This window comes from Scyliorhinus torazame, chromosome 4 (genome assembly GCF_047496885.1).
Source record: "Scyliorhinus torazame isolate Kashiwa2021f chromosome 4, sScyTor2.1, whole genome shotgun sequence".
Classification (NCBI taxonomy): domain Eukaryota; kingdom Metazoa; phylum Chordata; class Chondrichthyes; order Carcharhiniformes; family Scyliorhinidae; genus Scyliorhinus; species Scyliorhinus torazame.
Genome location: NC_092710.1, coordinates 66,191,627 through 66,217,589, shown reverse-complemented (window position 1 = coordinate 66,217,589; position 25,963 = coordinate 66,191,627). Strand labels below are relative to the sequence as shown.

General features: G+C 45.9%; 10 non-coding genes and 1 pseudogene across 10 annotated transcripts; 1 reads left to right on the top strand and 10 right to left on the bottom strand.

Moving 5' to 3' along the window:
* The window catches only part of LOC140411382 (NACHT, LRR and PYD domains-containing protein 3-like), a 219,801-nt pseudogene that overhangs the window by 73,860 nt on the left and 119,978 nt on the right, over window positions 1-25,963 (top strand).
* trnai-aau (transfer RNA isoleucine (anticodon AAU)) lies at window positions 1,760-1,833 on the bottom strand. The gene has a single exon. It is a non-coding gene; the product is annotated as a tRNA-Ile (tRNA).
* Window positions 3,949-4,022, bottom strand: trnai-aau (transfer RNA isoleucine (anticodon AAU)). The gene has a single exon. It is a non-coding gene; the product is annotated as a tRNA-Ile (tRNA).
* On the bottom strand, window positions 6,138-6,211 carry trnai-aau (transfer RNA isoleucine (anticodon AAU)). Its single transcript has one exon. It is a non-coding gene; the product is annotated as a tRNA-Ile (tRNA).
* On the bottom strand, window positions 8,327-8,400 carry trnai-aau (transfer RNA isoleucine (anticodon AAU)). Its single transcript has one exon. It is a non-coding gene; the product is annotated as a tRNA-Ile (tRNA).
* On the bottom strand, window positions 10,516-10,589 carry trnai-aau (transfer RNA isoleucine (anticodon AAU)). The gene has a single exon. It is a non-coding gene; the product is annotated as a tRNA-Ile (tRNA).
* Window positions 12,706-12,779, bottom strand: trnai-aau (transfer RNA isoleucine (anticodon AAU)). The gene has a single exon. It is a non-coding gene; the product is annotated as a tRNA-Ile (tRNA).
* Window positions 14,897-14,969, bottom strand: trnai-aau (transfer RNA isoleucine (anticodon AAU)). The gene has a single exon. It is a non-coding gene; the product is annotated as a tRNA-Ile (tRNA).
* Window positions 17,080-17,152, bottom strand: trnai-aau (transfer RNA isoleucine (anticodon AAU)). The gene has a single exon. It is a non-coding gene; the product is annotated as a tRNA-Ile (tRNA).
* Window positions 19,265-19,338, bottom strand: trnai-aau (transfer RNA isoleucine (anticodon AAU)). The gene has a single exon. It is a non-coding gene; the product is annotated as a tRNA-Ile (tRNA).
* trnai-aau (transfer RNA isoleucine (anticodon AAU)) lies at window positions 21,461-21,534 on the bottom strand. The gene has a single exon. It is a non-coding gene; the product is annotated as a tRNA-Ile (tRNA).

The following is a 25,963-nucleotide window of genomic DNA, read 5'->3' as shown; positions in this document are numbered from 1 at the left end:
GAGGCAAGCAGATCATTTCGTGACGGAGTTGTTTTGTTGACTCGTACGAGGATCAAACGACCTTGGCGTCAATTAGCACCACGCTCGAACCATTGAGTTAACCGGCCATGTACGTATGATTACCTCGTGTGACCATGGCGATTCCAAATTTAGTCCAGTCGTGAATGGAGAATTGAGTATTCTTTCCTGACTGATCGCGAACAAGCTGGATCGCGCGAATTTGCCTTTTGTAAATTCCACCCTTTAGGTTGCCAGCAAGCCGTAAGGATTTGCTTTCCCCTAGAACTTTCTGCATGTTTCCAACTGACAAACTTCTCACCAACACTTACGCTGGCTTCGACATTGTTGAACACTTTGTGCCTGGAGCATCGCCCAATCTGCAAACTTTCTCCTCATCAAATTTCTCATGTCTTCATCTTTATGATCGAAATTTCACAGTAACTTATTGGCAGTGTTAATGTACGCCTACTTGTGACAGTAAAGATTATTATTATTCTAGCACGGGATGTGCTGCGGCTCACATTTCCAGTACTTGTCCGCCAAAGCTTTTGGTCGGGTTTCTTCATTGAAAGATTAAAAGCAGCTGACCTAGTGAATTCAAAATTCAGTCGAAATGTAACCGTGCCGAAATAAAGTGCGTGCGGATTATTCAGTAATAAGTCTCGCAACACCATATTAAAGTCCAACAGGTTGATTTGAAATCGTAAGCTTTGGCGGCGCTGTCCCTTCATCAGGTAAAGTGGTCCTTCATCTCTTCAACTGATGAAGGGACGGCGCTGCCAAAGCTTGTGATTTCAAATAAACCTGTTGCTGTCACACTTCATGTTGCTGTCACAGTTGTTTCTGTATCCAGCGCCAGCATCTCAACATCATGCAAATTATTTGCAATTGCAGGACAGGCGCTCACATTAGTCCGAATGGACGGCCGCTGCTTCAGCACGAAATGATGATGAGCCAGCTGAATTTTAAATTGGGGTAAATGGTTCGGGGATTTACAAGCTAAGAACATTAACCGGGAGATCATGCGTCGCCTCTCAATAGATTAGCAAACAAGTATACTTCTCGCCTTAAGGTATTTTGATCGTTCCAGACGTGTTTCAGTGTAATTACCTGAGGAAGGAGCAGCGCACCGAAAGCTAGTGACATCGGAACAAACCTGTTGGACTTTAACCTGGTGTTGTAAGACTTCTTTCTGTGCTCACCCCAGTCCAACGCCGGCATATCCACATCAGTGTAATTAGCACCACATTATAAATGGGTAGTGCAGCTTTTTGAAAAAGACATTTCGAAGCATCAAATGTATTTGGCGTAGCCAGCAAACGACTGCATGTTAAGCAATCGGATTGTTGAAGGTGGCAGCATTTGAGCCAAATTACTGGCAAGAGGTTAGTAATTCCTGCACAGCGTTGCTGAACTCATCAATACCGCAATTACAAGGTAGGCTGGTATGACATGGTGCCCTGGCTTTAGCAACGCTGCCTGGAGCAGATTAGCCTGAAACATTGCAATGAAGGAGACGTAAAACACAGTTCAGAGCGACGTGAATTGTCATCTGCAGGAGTTCGCTATTGATTAGGAGACGTTGGACACATTTGTGACACAGAACTGTAAAAGAACGACAGGCTCTCATAAAAAGTGGCAGATACTGTCCAAGTGGCGCCAAGCAGTTAAAGGGGACTCTGCGCTGCCCCAGCAAAGTCAAAACACCGCTCCAACTAGCCGCAGAAGTGGACATTAGATCACGATGTGATTACTTCGTTGGCCAGTACGGGGATCGAACCCGCGACCTTGGCGCTATTAGCACCACGCTCTAACCATCTGAGCTAACCGGCTATGTAGGCATCATTGGCTGGAGTGACCATGCCGTTTCCAAATTCACTCCAGTCCTGAATGGTGGGCTCGTCTGACATGTTGCGGGGCAATTTCCAACGTTACCTGGAGCAGATTTGCCTGGAAATTGCAGTAATTGGAGGTAAGACATTGTTCAGAGCCATGTGAGTTGTCATCGCTGTAGACTAGGAAACTTTGGAAGCATGTTACCGACACGTTTGTGGCGCCGAAATGTAAAAGAATGAAAAAGTGGCAGATATTATCCAAGATGAGTCAAGCAGATAAAAGGGACTCTGCGCTGCCTCAGGTCAGTAACAATGCCGCGCCAGTAACACTGGGCAGGTTGCCTGCAAACAGACGAGGCAAGCAGATCATTTCGTGACGGAGTTGTTTTGTTGACTCGTACGAGGTTCAAACGACCTTGGCGTCAATTAGCACCACGCTCGAACCATTGAGTTAACCGGCCATGTACGTATGATCACCTCGTGTGACCATGGCGATTCCAAATTTAGTCCAGTCGTGAATGGAGAATTGAGTATTCTTTCCTGACTGATCGCGAACAAGCTGGATCGCGCGAATTTGCCTTTTGTAAATTCCACCCTTTCGGTTGCCAGCAAGCCGTAAGGATTTGCTTTCCCCGAGAACTTTCTGCATGTTTCCAACTGACAAACTTCTCACCAACACTTACGCTGGCTTCGGCATTGTTGAACACATTGTGACTGGATCATCGCGCAATGAGCAAACTTTCTCCTCATCAAATTTCTCATGTATTCGTCTTTATGATCGAAATTTCACAGTAACTTATTGGCAGTGTTACTGTACGCCTACTTGTGACAGTAAAGATCATTATTATTCTAATACGGGATGTGCTACGGCTCACATTTCCAGTACTTGTCCGCCAAAGCCTTTGGACGGGTTTCTTCATTGAAAGAGTAAAAGCTGCTGACCCTGTGAATTCAAAATTCAGTCGAAATGTAACCGTGCCGAAATAAAGTGCGTGCGGATTATTCAGTAAGAATTCTCACAACACCATATTAAAGTCCAACAGTTTGATTTGAAATCGTAAGCTTTGGCAGCGCTGTCCCTTCATCAGGTAAAGTGGTCCTTCATCTCTTCAACTGATGAAGGGACGGCGCTGCCAAAGCTTGTGATTTCAAATAAACCTGTTGGTGTCACACTTCATGTTGCTGTCACACTTCTTTCTGTATCCAGCGCCAGCATCTCAACATCATGCAAATTATTTGCAATTGCAGGACAGGCGCTCGCATTAGTCCGAATGGACAGCCGCTGCTTCAGCACGAAATGATGATGAGCCAGCTGAATTTTAAATTGGGGTAAATGGTTCGGGGATTTACAAGCTAAGAACATTAACCGGGAGATCATGCGTCGCCTCTCAATAGATTAGCAAACAAGTATACTTCTCGCCTTAAGGTATTTTGATCGTTCCAGACGTGTTTCAGTGTAATTACCTGAGGAAGGAGCAGCGCACCGAAAGCTAGTGACATCGGAACAAACCTGTTGGACTTTAACCTGGTGTTGTAAGACTTCTTTCTGTGCTCACCCCAGTCCAACGCCGGCATATCCACATCAGTGTAATTAGCACCACATTATAAATGGGTAGTGCAGCTTTTTGAAAAAGACATTTCGAAGCATCAAATGTATTTGGCGTAGCCAGCAAACGACTGCATGTTAAGCAATCGGATTGTTGAAGGTGGCAGCATTTGAGCCAAATTACTGGCAAGAGGTTAATAATTCCTGCACAGCGTTGCTGAACTCATCAATACCGCAATTACAAGGTAGGCTGGGATGACATGGTGCCCTGGCTTTAGCAACGCTGCCTGGAGCAGATTAGCCTGAAACATTGCAATGAAGGAGACGTAAAATACAGTTCAGAGCGACGTGAATTGTCATCTGCAGGAGTTCGCTATTGATTAGGAGACGTTGGACACATTTGTGACACAGAACTGTAAAAGAACGACAGTTTCTCATAAAAAGTGGCAGATACTGTCCAAGTGGCGCCAAGCAGTTAGAGGGGACTCTGCGCTGCCCCAGCAAAGTCAAAATACCGCTCCAACTAGCCGCAGAAGTGGACGTTAGATCACGATGTGATTACTTCGTTGACCAGTACGGGGATCGAACCCGCGACCTTGGCGATATTAGCAGCACGCTCTAACCATCTGAGCTAACCGGCCATGTACGCATCATTGGCTGGAGTGACCATGCCGTTTCCAAATTCACTCCAGTCCTGAATGGTGGGCTCGTCTGACATGTTGCGGGGCTATTTCCAACGTTGCCTGGAGCAGATTTGCCTGGAAATTGCAGTAATTGGAGGTAAGACATTGTTCAGAGCCATGTGAGTTGTCATCGCTGTAGACTAGGAAACTTTGGAAGCATGTTACCGACACGTTTGTGGCGCCGAAATGTAAAAGAATGAAAAAGTGGCAGATATTATCCAAGAGGAGTCAAGCAGATAAAAGGGACTCTGCGCTGCCTCAGGTCAGTAATAATGCCGCGCCAGTTACACTGGGCAGGTTGCCTGCAAACAGACGAGGCAAGCAGATCATTTCGTGACGGAGTTGTTTTGTTGACTCGTACGAGGATTAAACGACCTTGGCGTCAATTAGCACCACGCTCGAACCATTGCGTTAACCGGCCATGTACGTATGATCACCTCGTGTGACCATGGCGATTCCAAATTTAGTCCAGTCGTGAATGGAGAATTGAGTATTCTTTCCTGACTGATCGCGAACAAGCTGGATCGCGCGAATTTGCCTTTTGTAAATTCCACCCTTTAGGTTGCCAGCAAGCCGTAAGGATTTGCTTTCCCCTAGAACTTTCTGCATGTTTCCAACTGACAAACTTCTCACCAACACTTACGCTGGCTTCGACATTGTTGAACACTTTGTGCCTGGAGCATCGCCCAATCTGCAAACTTTCTCCTCATCAAATTTCTCATGTCTTCATCTTTATGATCGAAATTTCACAGTAACTTATTGGCAGTGTTAATGTACGCCTACTTGTGACAGTAAAGATTATTATTATTCTAGCACGGGATGTGCTGCGGCTCACATTTCCAGTACTTGTCCGCCAAAGCTTTTGGTCGGGTTTCTTCATTGAAAGATTAAAAGCAGCTGACCTAGTGAATTCAAAATTCAGTCGAAATGTAACCGTGCCGAAATAAAGTGCGTGCGGATTATTCAGTAATAAGTCTCGCAACACCATATTAAAGTCCAACAGGTTGATTTGAAATCGTAAGCTTTGGCGGCGCTGTCCCTTCATCAGGTAAAGTGGTCCTTCATCTCTTCAACTGATGAAGGGACGGCGCTGCCAAAGCTTGTGATTTCAAATAAACCTGTTGCTGTCACACTTCATGTTGCTGTCACAGTTGTTTCTGTATCCAGCGCCAGCATCTCAACATCATGCAAATTATTTGCAATTGCAGGACAGGCGCTCACATTAGTCCGAATGGACGGCCGCTGCTTCAGCACGAAATGATGATGAGCCAGCTGAATTTTAAATTGGGGTAAATGGTTCGGGGATTTACAAGCTAAGAACATTAACCGGGAGATCATGCGTCGCCTCTCAATAGATTAGCAAACAAGTATACTTCTCGCCTTAAGGTATTTTGATCGTTCCAGACGTGTTTCAGTGTAATTACCTGAGGAAGGAGCAGCGCACCGAAAGCTAGTGACATCGGAACAAACCTGTTGGACTTTAACCTGGTGTTGTAAGACTTCTTTCTGTGCTCACCCCAGTCCAACGCCGGCATATCCACATCAGTGTAATTAGCACCACATTATAAATGGGTAGTGCAGCTTTTTGAAAAAGACATTTCGAAGCATCAAATGTATTTGGCGTAGCCAGCAAACGACTGCATGTTAAGCAATCGGATTGTTGAAGGTGGCAGCATTTGAGCCAAATTACTGGCAAGAGGTTAGTAATTCCTGCACAGCGTTGCTGAACTCATCAATACCGCAATTACAAGGTAGGCTGGTATGACATGGTGCCCTGGCTTTAGCAACGCTGCCTGGAGCAGATTAGCCTGAAACATTGCAATGAAGGAGACGTAAAACACAGTTCAGAGCGACGTGAATTGTCATCTGCAGGAGTTCGCTATTGATTAGGAGACGTTGGACACATTTGTGACACAGAACTGTAAAAGAACGACAGGCTCTCATAAAAAGTGGCAGATACTGTCCAAGTGGCGCCAAGCAGTTAAAGGGGACTCTGCGCTGCCCCAGCAAAGTCAAAACACCGCTCCAACTAGCCGCAGAAGTGGACATTAGATCACGATGTGATTACTTCGTTGGCCAGTACGGGGATCGAACCCGCGACCTTGGCGCTATTAGCACCACGCTCTAACCATCTGAGCTAACCGGCTATGTAGGCATCATTGGCTGGAGTGACCATGCCGTTTCCAAATTCACTCCAGTCCTGAATGGTGGGCTCGTCTGACATGTTGCGGGGCAATTTCCAACGTTACCTGGAGCAGATTTGCCTGGAAATTGCAGTAATTGGAGGTAAGACATTGTTCAGAGCCATGTGAGTTGTCATCGCTGTAGACTAGGAAACTTTGGAAGCATGTTACCGACACGTTTGTGGCGCCGAAATGTAAAAGAATGAAAAAGTGGCAGATATTATCCAAGATGAGTCAAGCAGATAAAAGGGACTCTGCGCTGCCTCAGGTCAGTAACAATGCCGCGCCAGTAACACTGGGCAGGTTGCCTGCAAACAGACGAGGCAAGCAGATCATTTCGTGACGGAGTTGTTTTGTTGACTCGTACGAGGTTCAAACGACCTTGGCGTCAATTAGCACCACGCTCGAACCATTGAGTTAACCGGCCATGTACGTATGATCACCTCGTGTGACCATGGCGATTCCAAATTTAGTCCAGTCGTGAATGGAGAATTGAGTATTCTTTCCTGACTGATCGCGAACAAGCTGGATCGCGCGAATTTGCCTTTTGTAAATTCCACCCTTTCGGTTGCCAGCAAGCCGTAAGGATTTGCTTTCCCCGAGAACTTTCTGCATGTTTCCAACTGACAAACTTCTCACCAACACTTACGCTGGCTTCGGCATTGTTGAACACATTGTGACTGGATCATCGCGCAATGAGCAAACTTTCTCCTCATCAAATTTCTCATGTATTCGTCTTTATGATCGAAATTTCACAGTAACTTATTGGCAGTGTTACTGTACGCCTACTTGTGACAGTAAAGATCATTATTATTCTAATACGGGATGTGCTACGGCTCACATTTCCAGTACTTGTCCGCCAAAGCCTTTGGACGGGTTTCTTCATTGAAAGAGTAAAAGCTGCTGACCCTGTGAATTCAAAATTCAGTCGAAATGTAACCGTGCCGAAATAAAGTGCGTGCGGATTATTCAGTAAGAATTCTCACAACACCATATTAAAGTCCAACAGTTTGATTTGAAATCGTAAGCTTTGGCAGCGCTGTCCCTTCATCAGGTAAAGTGGTCCTTCATCTCTTCAACTGATGAAGGGACGGCGCTGCCAAAGCTTGTGATTTCAAATAAACCTGTTGGTGTCACACTTCATGTTGCTGTCACACTTCTTTCTGTATCCAGCGCCAGCATCTCAACATCATGCAAATTATTTGCAATTGCAGGACAGGCGCTCGCATTAGTCCGAATGGACGGCCGCTGCTTCAGCACGAAATGATGATGAGCCAGCTGAATTTTAAATTGGGGTAAATGTTTCGGGGATTTACAAGCTAAGAACATTAACCGGGAGATCATGCGTCGCCTCTCAATAGATTAGCAAACAGGTGTACTTCTCGCCTTAAGGTATTTTGATCGTTCCAGACGTGTTTCAGTGTAATTACCTGAGGAAGGAGCAGCGCACCGAAAGCTAGTGACATCGGAACAAACCTGTTGGACTTTAACCTGGTGTTGTAAGACTTCTTTCTGTGCTCACCCCAGTCCAACGCCGGCATATCCACATCAGTGTAATTAGCACCACATTATAAATGGGTAGTGCAGCTTTTTGAAAAAGACATTTCGAAGCATCAAATGTATTTGGCGTAGCCAGCAAACGACTGCATGTTAAGCAATCGGATTGTTGAAGGTGGCAGCATTTGAGCCAAATTACTGGCAAGAGGTTAGTAATTCCTGCACAGCGTTGCTGAACTCATCAATACCGCAATTACAAGGTAGGCTGGGATGACATGGTGCCCTGGCTTTAGCAACGCTGCCTGGAGCAGATTAGCCTGAAACATTGCAATGAAGGAGACGTAAAACACAGTTCAGAGCGACGTGAATTGTCATCTGCAGGAGTTCGCTATTGATTAGGAGACGTTGGACACATTTGTGACACAGAACTGTAAAAGAACGACAGTTTCTCAGAAAAAGTGGCAGATACTGTCCAAGAGGCGCCAAGCAGTTAAAGGGGACTCTGCGCTGCCCCAGCAGAGTCAAAATACCGCTCCAACTAGTCGCAGAAGTGGACATTAGATCACGATGTGATTACTTCGTTGGCCAGTACGGGGATCGAACCCGCGACCTTGGCGTTATTAGCACCACGCTCTAACCATCTGAGCTAACCCGCCATGTATGCATCATTGGCTGGAGTGACCATGCCGTTTCCAAATTCACTCCAGTCCTGAATGGTGGGCTCGTCTGACATGTTGCGGGGCTATTTCCAACGTTGCCTGGAGCAGATTTGCTTGGAAATTGCAGTAATTGGAGGTAAGACATTGTTCAGAACGACGTGCATTGTCATCGCTGTAGACTAGGAAACTTTGGAAGCATGTTACCGACACGTTTGTGGCGCCGAAATGTGAAAGAATGAAAAAGTGGCAGATATTATCCAAGAGGAGTCAAGCAGATAAAAGGGACTCTGCGCTGCCTCAGGTCAGTAATAATGCCGCGCCAGTAACACTGGGCAGGTTGCCTGCAAACAGACGAGGCAAGCAGATCATTTCGTGACGGAGTTGTTTTGTTGACTCGTACGAGGATCAAACGACCTTGGCGTCAATTAGCACCACACTCGAACCATTGAGTTAACCGGCCATGTACGTATGATCACCTCGTGTGACCATGGCGATTCCAAATTTAGTCCAGTCGTGAATGGAGAATTGAGTATTCTTTCCTGACTGATCGCGAACAAGCTGGATCGCGCGAATTTGCCTTTTGTAAATTCCACCCTTTAGGTTGCCAGCAAGCCGTAAGGATTTGCTTTCCCCGAGAACTTTCTGCATGTTTCCAACTGACAAACTTCTCACCAACACTTACGCTGGCTTCGACATTGTTGAACACATTGTGCCTGGAGCATCGCCCAATCTGCAAACTTTCTCCTCATCAAATTTCTCATGTCTTCATATTTATGATCGAAATTTCACAGTAACTTATTGGCAGTGTTAATGTACGCCTACTTGTGACAGTAAAGATTATTATTATTCTAGCACGGGATGTGCTACGGCTCACATTTCCAGTACTTGTACGCCAAAGCCTTTGGTCGGGTTTCTTCATTGAAAGAGTAAAAGCAGCTGGCCCTGTGAATTCAAAATTCAGTCGAAATGTAACCGTGCCGAAATAAAGTGCGTGCGGATTATTCAGTAATAAGTCTCACAACACCATATTAAAGTCCAACAGGTTGATTTGAAATCGTAAGCTTTGGCAGCGCTGTCCCTTCATCAGGTAAAGTGGTCCTTCATCTCTTCAACTGATGAAGGGACGGCGCTGCCAAAGCTTGGGATTTCAAATAAACCTGTTGCTGTCACACTTCATGTTGCTGTCACACTTCTTTCTGTATCCAGCGCCAGCATCTCAACATCATGCAAATTATTTGCAATTGCAGGACAGGCGCTCACATTAGTCCGAATGGACGGCCGCTGCTTCAGCACGAAATGATGATGAGCCAGCTGAATTTTAAATTGGGGTAAATGGTTCGGGGATTTACAAGCTAAGAACATTAACCGGGAGATCATGCGTCGCCTCTCAATAGATTAGCAAACAAGTATACTTCTCGCCTTAAGGTATTTTGATCGTTCCAGACGTGTTTCAGTGTAATTACCTGAGGAAGGAGCAGCGCACCGAAAGCTAGTGACATCGGAACAAACCTGTTGGACTTTAACCTGGTGTTGTAAGACTTCTTTCTGTGCTCACCCCAGTCCAACGCCGGCATATCCACATCAGTGTAATTAGCACCACATTATAAATGGGTAGTGCAGCTTTTTGAAAAAGACATTTCGAAGCATCAAATGTATTTGGCGTAGCCAGCAAACGACTGCATGTTAAGCAATCGGATTGTTGAAGGTGGCAGCATTTGAGCCAAATTACTGGCAAGAGGTTAGTAATTCCTGCACAGCGTTGCTGAACTCATCAATACCGCAATTACAAGGTAGGCTGGGATGACATGGTGCCCTGGCTTTAGCAACGCTGCCTGGAGCAGATTAGCCTGAAACATTGCAATGAAGGAGACGTAAAACACAGTTCAGAGCGACGTGAATTGTCATCTGCAGGAGTTCGCTATTGATTAGGAGACGTTGGACACATTTGTGACACAGAACTGTAAAAGAACGACAGTTTCTCAGAAAAAGTGGCAGATACTGTCCAAGAGGCGCCAAGCAGTTAAAGGGGACTCTGCGCTGCCCCAGCAGAGTCAAAATACCGCTCCAACTAGCCGCAGAAGTGGACATTAGATCACGACGTGATTACTTCGTTGGCCAGTACGGGGAACGAACCCGCGACCTCGGCGTTATTAGCACCACGCTCTAACCATCTGAGCTAACCGGCCATGTGTGCATCTTTGGCTGGAGTGACCATGCCGTTTCCAAATTCACTCCAGTCCTGAATGGTGGGCTCGTCTGACATGTTGCGGGGCTATTTCCAACGTTGCCTGGAGCAGATTTGCCTGGAAATTGCAGTAATTGGTGGTAAGACATTGTTCAGAACCACGTGAATTGTCATCGCTGTAGACTAGGAAACTTTGGAAGCATGTTACCGACACGTTTGTGGCGCCGAAATGTAAAAGAATGAAAAAGTGGCAGATATTATCCAAGAGATATCCAAGCAGATAAAAGGGACTCTGCGCTGCCTCAGGTCAGTAATAATGCCGCGCCAGTAACACTGGGCAGGTTGCCTGCAAGCAGACGAGGCAAGCAGATCATTTCGTGACGGAGTTGTTTTGTTGACTCGTACGAGGATCAAACGAGCTTGGCGTCAATTAGCACCACGCTCGAACCATTGAGTTAACCGGCCATGTGCGTATGATCACCTCGTGTGACCATGGCGATTCCAAATTTAGTCCAGTCGTGAATGGAGAATTGAGTATTCTTTCCTGACTGAACGCGAACAAGCTGGATCGCGCGAATTTGCCTTTTGTAAATTCCACCCTTTCGGTTGCCAGCAAGCCGTAAGGATTTGCTTTCCCCTAGAACTTTCTGCATGTTTCCAACTGACAAACTTCTCACCAACACTTACGCTGGCTTCGGCATTGTTGAACACATTGTGACTGGATCATCGCGCAATGAGCAAACTTTCTCCTCATCAAATTTCTCATGTATTCGTCTTTATGATCGAAATTTCACAGTAACTTATTGGCAGTGTTACTGTACGCCTACTTGTGACAGTAAAGATCATTATTATTCTAATACGGGATGTGCTACGGCTCACATTTCCAGTACTTGTCCGCCAAAGCCTTTGGACGGGTTTCTTCATTGAAAGAGTAAAAGCTGCTGACCCTGTGAATTCAAAATTCAGTCGAAATGTAACCGTGCCGAAATAAAGTGCGTGCGGATTATTCAGTAAGAATTCTCACAACACCATATTAAAGTCCAACAGTTTGATTTGAAATCGTAAGCTTTGGCAGCGCTGTCCCTTCATCAGGTAAAGTGGTCCTTCATCTCTTCAACTGATGAAGGGACGGCGCTGCCAAAGCTTGTGATTTCAAATAAACCTGTTGCTGTCACACTTCATGTTGCTGTCACACTTCTTTCTGTATCCAGCGCCAGCATCTCAACATCATGCAAATTATTTGCAATTGCAGGACAGGCGCTCACATTAGTCCGAATGGACGGCCGCTGCTTCAGCACGAAATGATGATGAGCCAGCTGAATTTTAAATTGGGGTAAATGGTTCGCGGATTTACAAGCTAAGAACATTAACCGGGAGATCATGCGTCGCCTCTCAATAGATTAGCAAACAAGTATACTTCTCGCCATAAGGTATTTTGATCGTTCCAGACGTGTTTCAGTGTAATTACCTGAGGAAGGAGCAGCGCACCGGAAGCCAGTGACATCGGAACAAACCTGTTGGACTTTAAACTGGTGTTGTAAGACTTCTTTATGTGCTCACCCCAGTCCAACGCCGGCATATCCACATCAGTGTAATTAGCACCGCATTATAAATGGGTAGTGCAGCTTTTTGAAAAAGACATTTCGAAGCATCAAATGTATTTGGCGTAGCCAGCAAACGACTGCATGTTAAGCAATCGGATTGTTGAAGGTGGCAGCATTTGAGCCAAATTACTGGCAAGAGGTTAACAATTCCTGCACAGCGTTGCTGAACTCATCAATACCGCAATTACAAGGTAGGCTGGTATGACATGGTGCGCTGGCTTTAGCAACGCTGCCTGGAGCAGATTAGCCTGAAACATTGCAATGAAGGAGACGTAAAACACAGTTCAGAGCGACGTGAATTGTCATCTGCAGGAGTTCGCTATTGATTAGGAGACGTTGGACACATTTGTGACACAGAACTGTAAAAGAACGACAGTTTCACAGAAAAAGTGGCAGATACTGTCCAAGAGGCGCCAAGCAGTTAAAGGGGACTCTGCGCTGCCCCAGCAGAGTCAAAATACCGCTCCAACTAGACGCAGAAGTGGACATTAGATCACGACGTGATTACTTCGCTGGCCAGTACGGGGATCGAACCCGCGACCTCGGCGTTATTAGCACCACGCTCTAACCATCTGAGCTAAACGGCCATGTATGCATCTTCGGCTGGAGTGACCATGCCGTTTCCAAATTCACTCCAGTCCTGAATGGTGGGCTCGTCTGACATGTTGCGGGGCTATTTCCAACGTTGCCTGGAGCAGATTTGCCTGGAAATTGCAGTAATTGGAGGTAAGACATTGTTCAGAACCACGTGAATTGTCATCGCTGTAGACTAGGAAACTTTGGAAGCATGTTACCGACACGTTTGTCGCGCCGAAATGTAAAAGAATGAAAAAGTGGCAGATATTATCCAAGAGATATCCAAGCAGATAAAATTGACTCTGCGCTGCCTCAGGTCAGTAATAATGCCGCGCCAGTAACACTGGGCAGGTTGCCTGCAAACAGACGAGGCAAGCAGATAATTTCGTGACGGAGTTGTTTTGTTGACTCGTACGAGGATCAAACGAGCTTGGCGTCAATTAGCACCACGCTCGAACCATTGAGTTAACCGGCCATGTACGTATGATCACCTCGTGTGACCATGGCGATTCCAAATTTAGTCCAGTCGTGAATGGAGAATTGAGTATTCTTTCCTGACTGAACGCGAACAAGCTGGATCGCGCGAATTTGCCTTTTGTAAATTCCACCCTTTCGGTTGCCAGCAAGCCGTAAGGATTTGCTTTCCCCTAGAACTTTCTGCATGTTTCCAACTGACAAACTTCTCACCAACACTTACGCTGGCTTCGGCATTGTTGAACACATTGTGACTGGATCATCGCGCAATGAGCAAACTTTCTCCTCATCAAATTTCTCATGTATTCGTCTTTATGATCGAAATTTCACAGTAACTTATTGGCAGTGTTACTGTACGCCTACTTGTGACAGTAAAGATCATTATTATTCTAATACGGGATGTACTACGGCTCACATTTCCAGTACTTGTCCGCCAAAGCCTTTGGACGGGTTTCTTCATTGAAAGAGTAAAAGCTGCTGACCCTGTGAATTCAAAATTCAGTCGAAATGTAACCGTGCCGCAATAAAGTGCGTGCGGATTATTCAGTAAGAATTCTCACAACACCATATTAAAGTCCAACAGTTTGATTTGAAATCGTAAGCTTTGGCAGCGCTGTCCCTTCATCAGGTAAAGTGGTCCTTCATCTCTTCAACTGATGAAGGGACGGCGCTGCCAAAGCTTGTGATTTCAAATAAACCTGTTGCTGTCACACTTCATGTTGCTGTCACACTTCTTTCTGTATCCAGCGCCAGCATCTCAACATCATGCAAATTATTTGCAATTGCAGGACAGGCGCTCACATTAGTCCGAATGGACGGCCGCTGCTTCAGCACGAAATGATGATGAGCCAGCTGAATTTTAAATTGGGGTAAATGGTTCGGGGATTTACAAGCTAAGAACATTAACCGGGAGATCATGCGTCGCCTCTCAATAGATTAGCAAACAAGTATACTTATCAACCTTAAGGTATTTTGATCGTTCCAGACGTGTTTCAGTGTAATTACCTGAGGAAGGAGCAGCGCACCAAAAGCTAGTGACATCGGAACAAACTTGTTGGACTTTAACCTGGTGTTGTAAGACTTCTTTCTGTGCTCACCCCAGTCCAACGCCGGCATATCCACATCAGTGTAATTAGCACCACATTATAAATGGGTAGTGCAGCTTTTTGAAAAAGACATTTCGAAGCATCAAATGTATTTGGCGTAGCCAGCAAACGACTGCATGTTAAGCAATCGGATTGTTGAAGGTGGCAGCATTTGAGCCAAATTACTGGCAAGAGGTTAGTAATTCCTGCACAGCGTTGCTGAACTCATCAATACCGCAATTACAAGGTAGGCTGGTATGACATGGTGCCCTGGCTTTAGCAACGCTGCCTGGAGCAGATTAGCCTGAAACATTGCAATGAAGGAGACGTAAAACACAGTTCAGAGCGACGTGAATTGTCATCTGCAGGAGTTCGCTATTGATTAGGAGACGTTGGACACATTTGTGACACAGAACTGTAAAAGAAGGACAGTTTCTCAGAAAAAGTGGCAGATACTGTCCAAGAGGCGCCAAGCAGTTAAAGGGGACTCTGCGCTGCCCCAGCAGAGTCAAAATACCGCTCCAACTAGTCGCAGAAGTGGACATTAGATCACGATGTGATTACTTCGTTGGCCAGTACGGGGATCGAACCCGCGACTTGGCATTATTAGCACCACGCTCTAACCATCTGAGCTAACCGGCCATGTATGTATCATTGGCTGGAGTGACCATGCCGTTTCCAAATTCACTCCAGTCCTGAATGGTGGGCTCGTCTGACATGTTGCGGGGCTATTTCCAACGTTGCCTGGAGCAGATTTGCTTGGAAATTGCAGTAATTGGAGGTAAGACATTGTTCAGAACGACGTGCATTGTCATCGCTGTAGACTAGGAAACTTTGGAAGCATGTTACCGACACGTTTGTGGCGCCGAAATGTGAAAGAATGAAAAAGTGGCAGATATTATCCAAGAGGAGTCAAGCAGATAAAAGGGACTCTGCGCTGCCTCAGGTCAGTAATAATGCCGCGCCAGTAACACTGGGCAGGTTGCCTGCAAACAGACGAGGCAAGCAGATCATTTCGTGACGGAGTTGTTTTGTTGACTCGTACGAGGATCAAACGACCTTGGCGTCAATTAGCACCACGCTCGAACCATTGAGTTAACCGGCCATGTACGTATGATCACCTCGTGTGACCATGGCGATTCCAAATTTAGTCCAGTCGTGAATGGAGAATTGAGTATTCTTTCCTGACTGATCGCGAACAAGATCGCGCGAATTTGCCTTTTGTAAATTCCACCCTTTAGGTTGCCAGCAAGCCGTAAGGATTTGCTTTCCCCTGGAACTTTCTGCATGTTTCCAACTGACAAACTTCTCACCAACACTGACTCTGGCTTCGGCATTGTTGAACACATTGTGCCTGGATCATCGCGCAATGAGCAAACTTTCTCCTCATCAAATTTCTCATGTATTCGTCTTTATGATCGAAATTTCACAGTAACTTATTGGCAGTGTTAATGTACGCCACATTGTGACAGTAAAGATCATTATTATTCTACTACGGGATGTGCTACGGCTCACATTTCCAGAACGTGTCCGCAAAAGCCTTTGGACGGGTTTCTTCATTGAAAGAGTAAAAGCAGCTGACACTGTGAATTCAAAATTCAGTCGAAATGTAACCGTGCCGCAATAAAGTGCGTGCGGATTATTCAGTTAGATTTCTCACAACACCATATTAAAGTCCAACAGGTTGATTTGAAATCGTAAGCTTTGGCAGCGCTGTCCCTTCATCAGGTAAAGTGGTCCTTCATCTCTTCAACTGATGAAGGGACGGCGCTGCCAAAGCTTGTGATTTCAAATAAACCTGTTGCTGTCACACTTCATGTTGCTGTCACACTTCTTTCTGTATCCAGCGCCAGCATCTCAACATCATGCAAATTATTTGCAATTGCAGGACAGGCGCTCACATTAGTGAATGGACGGCCGCTGCTTCAGCACGAAATGATGATGAGCCAGCTGAATTTTAAATTGGGGTAAATGGTTCGGGGATTTACAAGCTAAGAACATTAACCGGGAGATCATGCGTCGCCTCTCAATAGATTAGCAAACAAGTATACTTATCAACCTTAAGGTATTTTGATCGTTCCAGACGTGTTTCAGTGTAATTACCTGAGGAAGGAGCAGCGCACCAAAAGCTAGTGACATCGGAACAAACTTGTTGGACTTTAACCTGGTGTTGTAAGACTTCTTTCTGTGCTCACCCCAGTCCAACGCCGGCATATCCACATCAGTGTAATTAGCACCACATTATAAATGGGTAGTGCAGCTTTTTGAAAAAGACATTTCGAAGCATCAAATGTATTTGGCGTAGCCAGCAAACGACTGCATGTTAAGCAATCGGATTGTTGAAGGTGGCAGCATTTGAGCCAAATTACTGGCAAGAGGTTAGTAATTCCTGCACAGCGTTGCTGAACTCATCAATATCGCAATTACAAGGTAGGCTGGTATGACATGGTGCCCTGGCTTTAGCAACGCTGCCTGGAGCAGATTAGCCTGAAACATTGCAATGAAGGAGACGTAAAACACAGTTCAGAGCGACGTGAATTGTCATCTGCAGGAGTTCGCTATTGATTAGGAGACGTTGGACACATTTGTGACACAGAACTGTAAAAGAAGGACAGTTTCTCAGAAAAAGTGGCAGATACTGTCCAAGAGGCGCCAAGCAGTTAAAGGGGACTCTGCGCTGCCCCAGCAGAGTCAAAATACCGCTCCAACTAGTCGCAGAAGTGGACATTAGATCACGATGTGATTACTTCGTTGGCCAGTACGGGGATCGAACCCGCGACTTGGCATTATTAGCACCACGCTCTAACCATCTGAGCTAACCGGCCATGTATGCATCATTGGCTGGAGTGACCATGCCGTTTCCAAATTCACTCCAGTCCTGAATGGTGGGCTCGTCTGACATGTTGCGGGGCTATTTCCAACGTTGCCTGGAGCAGATTTGCTTGGAAATTGCAGTAATTGGAGGTAAGACATTGTTCAGAACGACGTGCATTGTCATCGCTGTAGACTAGGAAACTTTGGAAGCATGTTACCGACACGTTTGTGGCGCCGAAATGTGAAAGAATGAAAAAGTGGCAGATATTATCCAAGAGGAGTCAAGCAGATAAAAGGGACTCTGCGCTGCCTCAGGTCAGTAATAATGCCGCGCCAGTAACACTGGGCAGGTTGCCTGCAAACAGACGAGGCAAGCAGATCATTTCGTGACGGAGTTGTTTTGTTGACTCGTACGAGGATCAAACGACCTTGGCGTCAATTAGCACCACGCTCGAACCATTGAGTTAACCGGCCATGTACGTATGATCACCTCGTGTGACCATGGCGATTCCAAATTTAGTCCAGTCGTGAATGGAGAATTGAGTATTCTTTCCTGACTGATCGCGAACAAGATCGCGCGAATTTGCCTTTTGTAAATTCCACCCTTTAGGTTGCCAGCAAGCCGTAAGGATTTGCTTTCCCCTGGAACTTTCTGCATGTTTCCAACTGACAAACTTCTCACCAACACTGACTCTGGCTTCGGCATTGTTGAACACATTGTGCCTGGATCATCGCGCAATGAGCAAACTTTCTCCTCATCAAATTTCTCATGTATTCGTCTTTATGATCGAAATTTCACAGTAACTTATTGGCAGTGTTAATGTACGCCAAATTGTGACAGTAAAGATCATTATTATTCTACTACGGGATGTGCTACGGCTCACATTTCCAGAACGTGTCCGCAAAAGCCTTTGGACGGGTTTCTTCATTGAAAGAGTAAAAGCAGCTGACACTGTGAATTCAAAATTCAGTCGAAATGTAACCGTGCCGCAATAAAGTGCGTGCGGATTATTCAGTTAGATTTCTCACAACACCATATTAAAGTCCAACAGGTTGATTTGAAATCGTAAGCTTTGGCAGCGCTGTCCCTTCATCAGGTAAAGTGGTCCTTCATCTCTTCAACTGATGAAGGGACGGCGCTGCCAAAGCTTGTGATTTCAAATAAACCTGTTGCTGTCACACTTCATGTTGCTGTCACACTTCTTTCTGTATCCAGCGCCAGCATCTCAACATCATGCAAATTATTTGCAATTGCAGGACAGGCGCTCACATTAGTCCGAATGGACGGCCGCTGCTTCAGCACGAAATGATGATGAGCCAGCTGAATTTTAAATTGGGGTAAATGGTTCGGGGATTTACAAGCTAAGAACATTAACCGGGAGATCATGCGTCGCCTCTCAATAGATTAGCAAACAAGTATACTTATCAACCTTAAGGTATTTTGATCGTTCCAGACGTGTTTCAGTGTAATTACCTGAGGAAGGAGCAGCGCACCAAAAGCTAGTGACATCGGAACAAACTTGTTGGACTTTAACCTGGTGTTGTAAGACTTCTTTCTGTGCTCACCCCAGTCCAACGCCGGCATATCCACATCAGTGTAATTAGCACCACATTATAAATGGGTAGTGCAGCTTTTTGAAAAAGACATTTCGAAGCATCAAATGTATTTGGCGTAGCCAGGAAACGACTGCATGTTAAGCAATCGGATTGTTGAAGGTGGCAGCATTTGAGCCAAATTACTGGCAAGAGGTTAGTAATTCCTGCACAGCGTTGCTGAACTCATCAATATCGCAATTACAAGGTAGGCTGGTATGACATGGTGCCCTGGCTTTAGCAACGCTGCCTGGAGCAGATTAGCCTGAAACATTGCAATGAAGGAGACGTAAAACACAGTTCAGAGCGACGTGAATTGTCATCTGCAGGAGTTCGCTATTGATTAGGAGACGTTGGACACATTTGTGACACAGAACTGTAAAAGAAGGACAGTTTCTCAGAAAAAGTGGCAGATACTGTCCAAGAGGCGCCAAGCAGTTAAAGGGGACTCTGCGCTGCCCCAGCAGAGTCAAAATACCGCTCCAACTAGTCGCAGAAGTGGACATTAGATCACGATGTGATTACTTCGTTGGCCAGTACGGGGATCGAAACCGCGACCTTGGCGTTATTAGCACCACGCTCTAACCATCTGAGCTAACCGGCCATGTATGCATCATTCGCTGGAGTGACCATGCCGTTTCCAAATTCACTCCAGTCCTGAATGGTGGGCTCGTCTGACATGTTGCGGGGCTATTTCCAACGTTGCCTGGAGCAGATTTGCCTGGAAATTGCAGTAATTGGAGGTAAGACATTGTTCAGAGCCATGTGAGTTGTCATCGCTGTAGACTAGGAAACTTTGGAAGCATGTTACCGACACGTTTGTGGCGCCGAAATGTAAAAGAATGAAAAAGTGGCAGATATTATCCAAGAGGAGTCAAGCAGATAAAAGGGACTCTGCGCTGCCTCAGGTCAGTAATAATGCCGCGCCAGTAACACTGGGCAGGTTGCCTGCAAACAGACGAGGCAAGCAGATCATTTCGTGACGGAGTTGTTTTGTTGACTCGTACGAGGATCAAACGACCTTGGCGTCAATTAGCACCACGCTCGAACCATTGAGTTAACCGGACATGTACGTATGATCACCTCGTGTGACCATGGCGATTCCAAATTTAGTCCAGTCGTGAATGGAGAATTGAGTATTCTTTCCTGACTGATCGCGAACAAGCTGGATCGCGCGAATTTGCCTTTTGTAAATTCCACCCTTTCGGTTGCCAGCAAGCCGTAAGGATCTGCTTTCCCCTAGAACTTTCTACTTTCTGCATGTTTCCAACTGACAAACGTCTCACCAACACTTACGCTGGCTTCGACATTGTTGAACACATTGTGCCTGGAGCATCGCCCAATCTGCAAACTTTCTCCTCATCAAATTTCTCATGTCTTCATCTTTATGATCGAAATTTCACAGTAACTTATTGGCAGTGTTAATGTACGCCTACTTGTGACAGTAAAGATTATTATTATTCTAGCACGGGATGTGCTGCGGCTCACATTTCCAGTACTTGTCCGCCAAAGCCTTTGGTCGGGTTTCTTCATTGAAAGAGTAAAAGCAGCTGACCCTGTGAATTCAAAATTCAATCGAAATGTAACCGTGCCGAAATAAAGTGCGTGCGGATTATTCAGTAATAAGTCTCACAACACCATATTAAAGTCCAACAGGTTGATTTGAAATCGTAATCTTTGGCAGCGCTGTCCCTTCATCAGGTAAAGTGGTCCTTCATCTCTTCAACTGATGAAGGGACGGCGCTGCCAAAGCTTGTGATTTCAAATAAACCTGTTGCTGTCACACTTCATGTTGCTGTCACACTTCTTTCTGTATCCAGCGCCAGCATCTCAACATCATGCAAATTATTTGCAATTGCAGGACAGGCGCTCACATTAGTCCGAATGGACGGCCGCTGCTTCAGCACGAAATGATGATGAGCCAGCTGAATTTTAAATTGGGGTAAATGGTTCGAGGATTTACAAGCTAAGCACATTAACCGGGAGATCATGCGTCGCCTCTCAATAGATTAGCAAACAAGTATACTTCTCGCCTTAAGGTATTTTGATCTTTCCAGACGTGTTTCAGTGTAATTACCTGAGGAAGGAGCAGCGGACCGAAAGCTAGTGACATCGGAACAAACCTGTTGGACTTTAACCTGGTGTTGTAAGACTTCTTTCTGTGCTCACCCCAGTCCAACGCCGGCATATCCACATCAGTGTAATTAGCACCACATTATAAATGGGTAGTGCAGCTTTTTGAAAAAGACATTTCGAAGCATCAAATGTATTTGGCGTAGCCAGCAAACGACTGCATGTTAAGCAATCGGATTGTTGAAGGTGGCAGCATTTGAGCCAAATTACTGGCAAGAGGTTAGTAATTCCTGCACAGCGTTGCTGAACTCATCAATACCGCAATTACAAGGTAGGCTGGTATGACATGGTGCGCTGGCTTTAGCAACGCTGCCTGGAGCAGATTAGCCTGAAACATTGCAATGAAGGAGACGTAAAACACACTTCAGAGCGACGTGAATTGTCATCTGCAGGAGTTCGCTATTGATTAGGAGACGTTGGACACATTTGTGACACAGAACTGTAAAAGAACGATAGTTTCTCAGAAAAAGTGGCAGATACTGTCCAAGAGGCGCCAAGCAGTTAAAGGGGACTCTGCGCTGCCCCAGCAGAGTCAAAATACCGCTCCAACTAGCCGCAGAAGTAAACATTAGATCACGGTGTGATTACTTCGTTGGCCAGTACGGGGATCGAACCCGCGACCTTAGCGTTATTAGCACCACGCTCTAACCATCTGAGTTAACCGGCCATGTATGCAGCATTGGCTGGAGTGACCATGCCGTTTCCAAATTCACTCCAGTCCTGAATGGTGGGCTCGTCTGACATGTTGCGGGGCTATTTCCAACGCTACCTGGAGCAGATTTGCCTGGAAATTGCAGTAATTGGAGGTAAGACATTGTTCAGAACCACGTGAATTGTCATCGCTGTAGACTCGGAAACTTTGGAAGCATGTTACCGACACGTTTGTGGCGCCGAAATGTAAAAGAATGAAAAAGTGGCAGATATTATCCAAGAGGAGTCATAGAACATAGAACATAGAACAATACAGCGCAGTACAGGCCCTTCGGCCCACGATGTTGCACCGAAACAAAAGCCATCTAACCTACACTATGCCATTATCATCCATATGTTTATCCAATAAACTTTTCAATGCCCTCAATGTTGGCGAGTTCACTACTGTAGCAGGTAGGGCATTCCACGGCCTCACTACTCTTTGCGTAAAGAACCTACCTCTGACCTCTGTCCTATATCTATTACCCCTCAGTTTAAAGTTATGTCCCCTCGTGCCAGCCATATCCATCCGCGGGAGAAGGCGCTCACTGTCCACCCTATCCAACCCCCTGATCATTTTGTATGCCTCTATTAAGTCTCCTCTTAACCTTCTTATCTCCAACGAAAACAACCTCAAGTCCATCAGCCTTTCCTCATAAGATTTTCCCTCCATACCAGCCAACATCCTGGTAAATCTCCTCTGCACCTGCTCCAAAGCCTCCACGTCCTTCCTATAATGCGGTGACCAGAACTGTACGCAATACTCCAAATGCGGCCGGACCAGAGTTCTGTACAGCTGCAACATGACCTCCCGACTCCGGAACTCAATCCCTCTACCAATAAAGGCCAACACTCCATAGGCCTTCTTCACAACCCTATCAACCTGGGTGGCAACTTTCAGGGATCTATGTACATGGACACCTTGATCCCTCTGCTCATCCACACTTTCAAGAACTTTACCATTAGCCAAATATTCCGCATTCCTGTTATTCCTTCCAAAGTGAATCACCTCACACTTCTCTACATTAAACTCCATTTGCCACCTCTCAGCCCAGCTCTGCAGCTTAGCTATATCCCTCTGTAACCTGCTACATCCTTCCACACTATCGACAACACCACCGACTTTAGTATCGTCTGCAAATTTACTCACCCACCCTTCTGCGCCTTCCTCTAGGTCATTGATAAAAATGACAAACAGCAACGGCCCCAGAACAGATCCTTGTGGTACTCCACTTGTGACTTTACTCCATTCTGAACATTTCCCATCAACCACCACCCTCTGTCTTCTTTCAGCTAGCCAATTTCTGATCCACATCTCTAAATCACCCTCAATCCCCAGCCTCCGTATTTTTTGCAATAGCCTACCGTGGGGAACCTTATCAAATGCTTTGCTGAAATCCATATACACCACCTCAACTGCTCTACCCTCGTCTACCTGTTCAGTCACCTTCTCAAAGAACTCAATAAGGTTTGTGAGGCATGACCTACCCTTCACAAAGCCATGCTGACTATCCCTGATCATATTATTCCTATCTAGATGATTATAAATCTTGTCCCTTATAATCCCCTCCAAGACTTTACCCACTACAGACGTGAGGCTCACCGGTCTATAGTTGCCGGGGTTGTCTCTGCTCCCCTTTTTGAACAAAGGGACCACATTTTCTGTCCTCCAGTCCTCTGGCACTATTCCTGTAGCCAATGATGACATAAAAATCAAAGCCAAAGGTCCAGCAATCTCTTCCCTGGCCTCCCATAGAATCCTAGGATAAATCCCATCAGGTCCCGGGGACTTATCTATTTTCAGCCTGTCCAGAATTGCCAACACCTCTTCCCTACGTACCTCAATGCCATCTATTCTATTAGCCTGGGGCTCAGCATTCTCCTCCACAACATTATCTTTTTCCTGAGTGAATACTGACGAAAAATATTCATTTAGCATCTCGCCTATCTCTTCAGACTCCACACACAATTTCCCATCCCTGTCCTTGACTGGTCCTACTCTTTCCCTAGTCATTCGCTTATTCCTGACATACCTATAGAAAGCTTTTGGGTTTTCCTTGATCCTTCCTGCCAAATACTTCTCATGTCCCCTCCTTGCTCGTCTTAGCTCTCTCTTTAGATCCTTCCTCGCTACCTTGTAACTATCCATCGCCCCAACCGAAACTTCACACTTCATCTTCACATAGGCCTTCTTCTTCCTCTTAACAAGAGATTCCACTTCCTTGGTAAACCACGGTTCCCTCGCTCGACGCCTTCCTCCCTGTCTGACCGGTACATACTTATCAAGAACACGCAGTAGCTGATCCTTGAACAAGCCCCACTTATCCAGTGTGCCCAACACTTGCAGCCTACTTCTCCACCTTATCCCCCCCAAGTCACGTCTATTGGCATCATAATTGCCCTTCCCCCAGCTATAACTCTTGCCCTGCGGTGTATACTTATCCCTTTCCATCATTAACGTAAACGTCACCGAATTGTGGTCACTGTCCCCAAAGTGCTCTCCTACCTCCAAATCCAACACCTGGCCTGGTTCATTACCCAAAACCAAATCCAACGTGGCCTCGCCTCTTGTTGGCCTGTCAACATATTGTTTCAGGAAACCCTCCTGCACACACTGTACAAAAAACGACCCATCTATTGTACTCGAACTATATATTTTCCAGTCAATATTTGGAAAGTTAAAGTCTCCCATAATAACTACCCTGTTACTTTCGCTCATATCCAGAATCATCTTCGCCATCCTTTCCTCTACATCCCTAGAACTATTAGGAGGCCTATAAAAAACTCCCAACAGGGTGACCTCTCCTTTCCTGTTTCTAACTTCAGCCAATACTACCTCGGAAGAACAGTCCCCATCTAGCATCCTCTCCGCCACCGTAATACTGCTCTTGACTAGCAGCGCCACACCTCCCCCTCTTTTGCCTCCTTCTCTTAGCTTACTAAAACACCTAAACCCCGGAACCTGCAACATCCATTCCTGTCCCTGCTCTATCCATGTCTCCGAAATGGCCACAACATCGAAGTCCCAGGTACCAACCCACGCTGCCAGTTCCCCTACCTTGTTTCGTATACTCCTGGCATTGAAGTAGACACACTTCAAACCACCTACCTGAACGCTGGCCCCCTCCTGCGACGTCAAATCTGTGCTCCTGACCTCTATACTCTCATTCTCCCTTACCCTAAAACTACAATCCAGTTTCCCATGCCCCTGCTGCATTAGTTTAAACCCCCCCAAACAGCACTAACAAATCTCCCCCCCAGGATATTTGTGCCCCTCAGGTTCAGATGTAGACCATCCTGTCTGTAGAGGTCCCACCTTCCCCAGAAAGAGCCCCAGTTATCCAAAAAATCTGAAACCCTCCCGCCTGCACCATCCCTGTAGCCACGTGTTTAAATGCTCTCTCTCCCTATTCCTCATCTCACTATCACGTGGCACGGGCAACAACCCAGAGATAACAACTCTGTTTGTTCTAGTTCTGAGCTTCCATCCTGTCAAGCAGATAAAAGGGACTCTGCGCTGCCTCAGGTCAGTAATAATGCCGCGCCAGTAACACTGGGCAGGTTGCCTGCAAACAGACGAGGCAAGCAGATCATTTCGTGACGGAGTTGTTTTGTTGACTCGTACGAGGATCAAACGACCTTGGCGTCAATTAGCACCACGCTCGAACCATTGAGTTAACCGGCCATGTACGTATGATCACCTCGTGTGACCATGGCGATTCCAAATTTAGTCCAGTCGTGAATGGAGAATTGAGTATTCTTTCCTGACTGAACGCGAACAAGCTGGATCGCGCGAATTTGCCTTTTGTAAATTCCACCCTTTCGGTTGCCAGCAAGCCGTAAGGATTTGCTTTCCCCGAGTACATTCTGCATGTTTCCAACTGACAAACTTCTCACCAACACTTACGCTGGCTTCGACATTGGTGAACACATTGTGCCTGGAGCATCGCCCAATCTGCAAACTTTCTCCTCATCAAATTTCTCATGTCTTCATATTTATGATCGAAATTTCACAGTAACTTATTGGCAGTGTTAATGTACGCCTACTTGTGACAGTAAAGATTATTATTATTCTAGCACGGGATGTGCTACGGCTCACATTTCCAGTACTTGTACGCCAAAGCCTTTGGTCGGGTTTCTTCATTGAAAGAGTAAAAGCAGCTGACCCTGTGAATTCAAAATTCAGTCGAAATGTAACCGTGCCGAAATAAAGTGCGTGCGGATTATTCAGTAATAAGTCTCACAACACCATATTAAAGTCCAACAGGTTGATTTGAAATCGTAAGCTTTGGCAGCGCTGTCCCTTCATCAGGTAAAGTGGTCCTTCATCTCTTCAACTGATGAAGGGACGGCGCTGCCAAAGCTTGTGATTTCAAATAAACCTGTTGCTGTCACACTTCATGTTG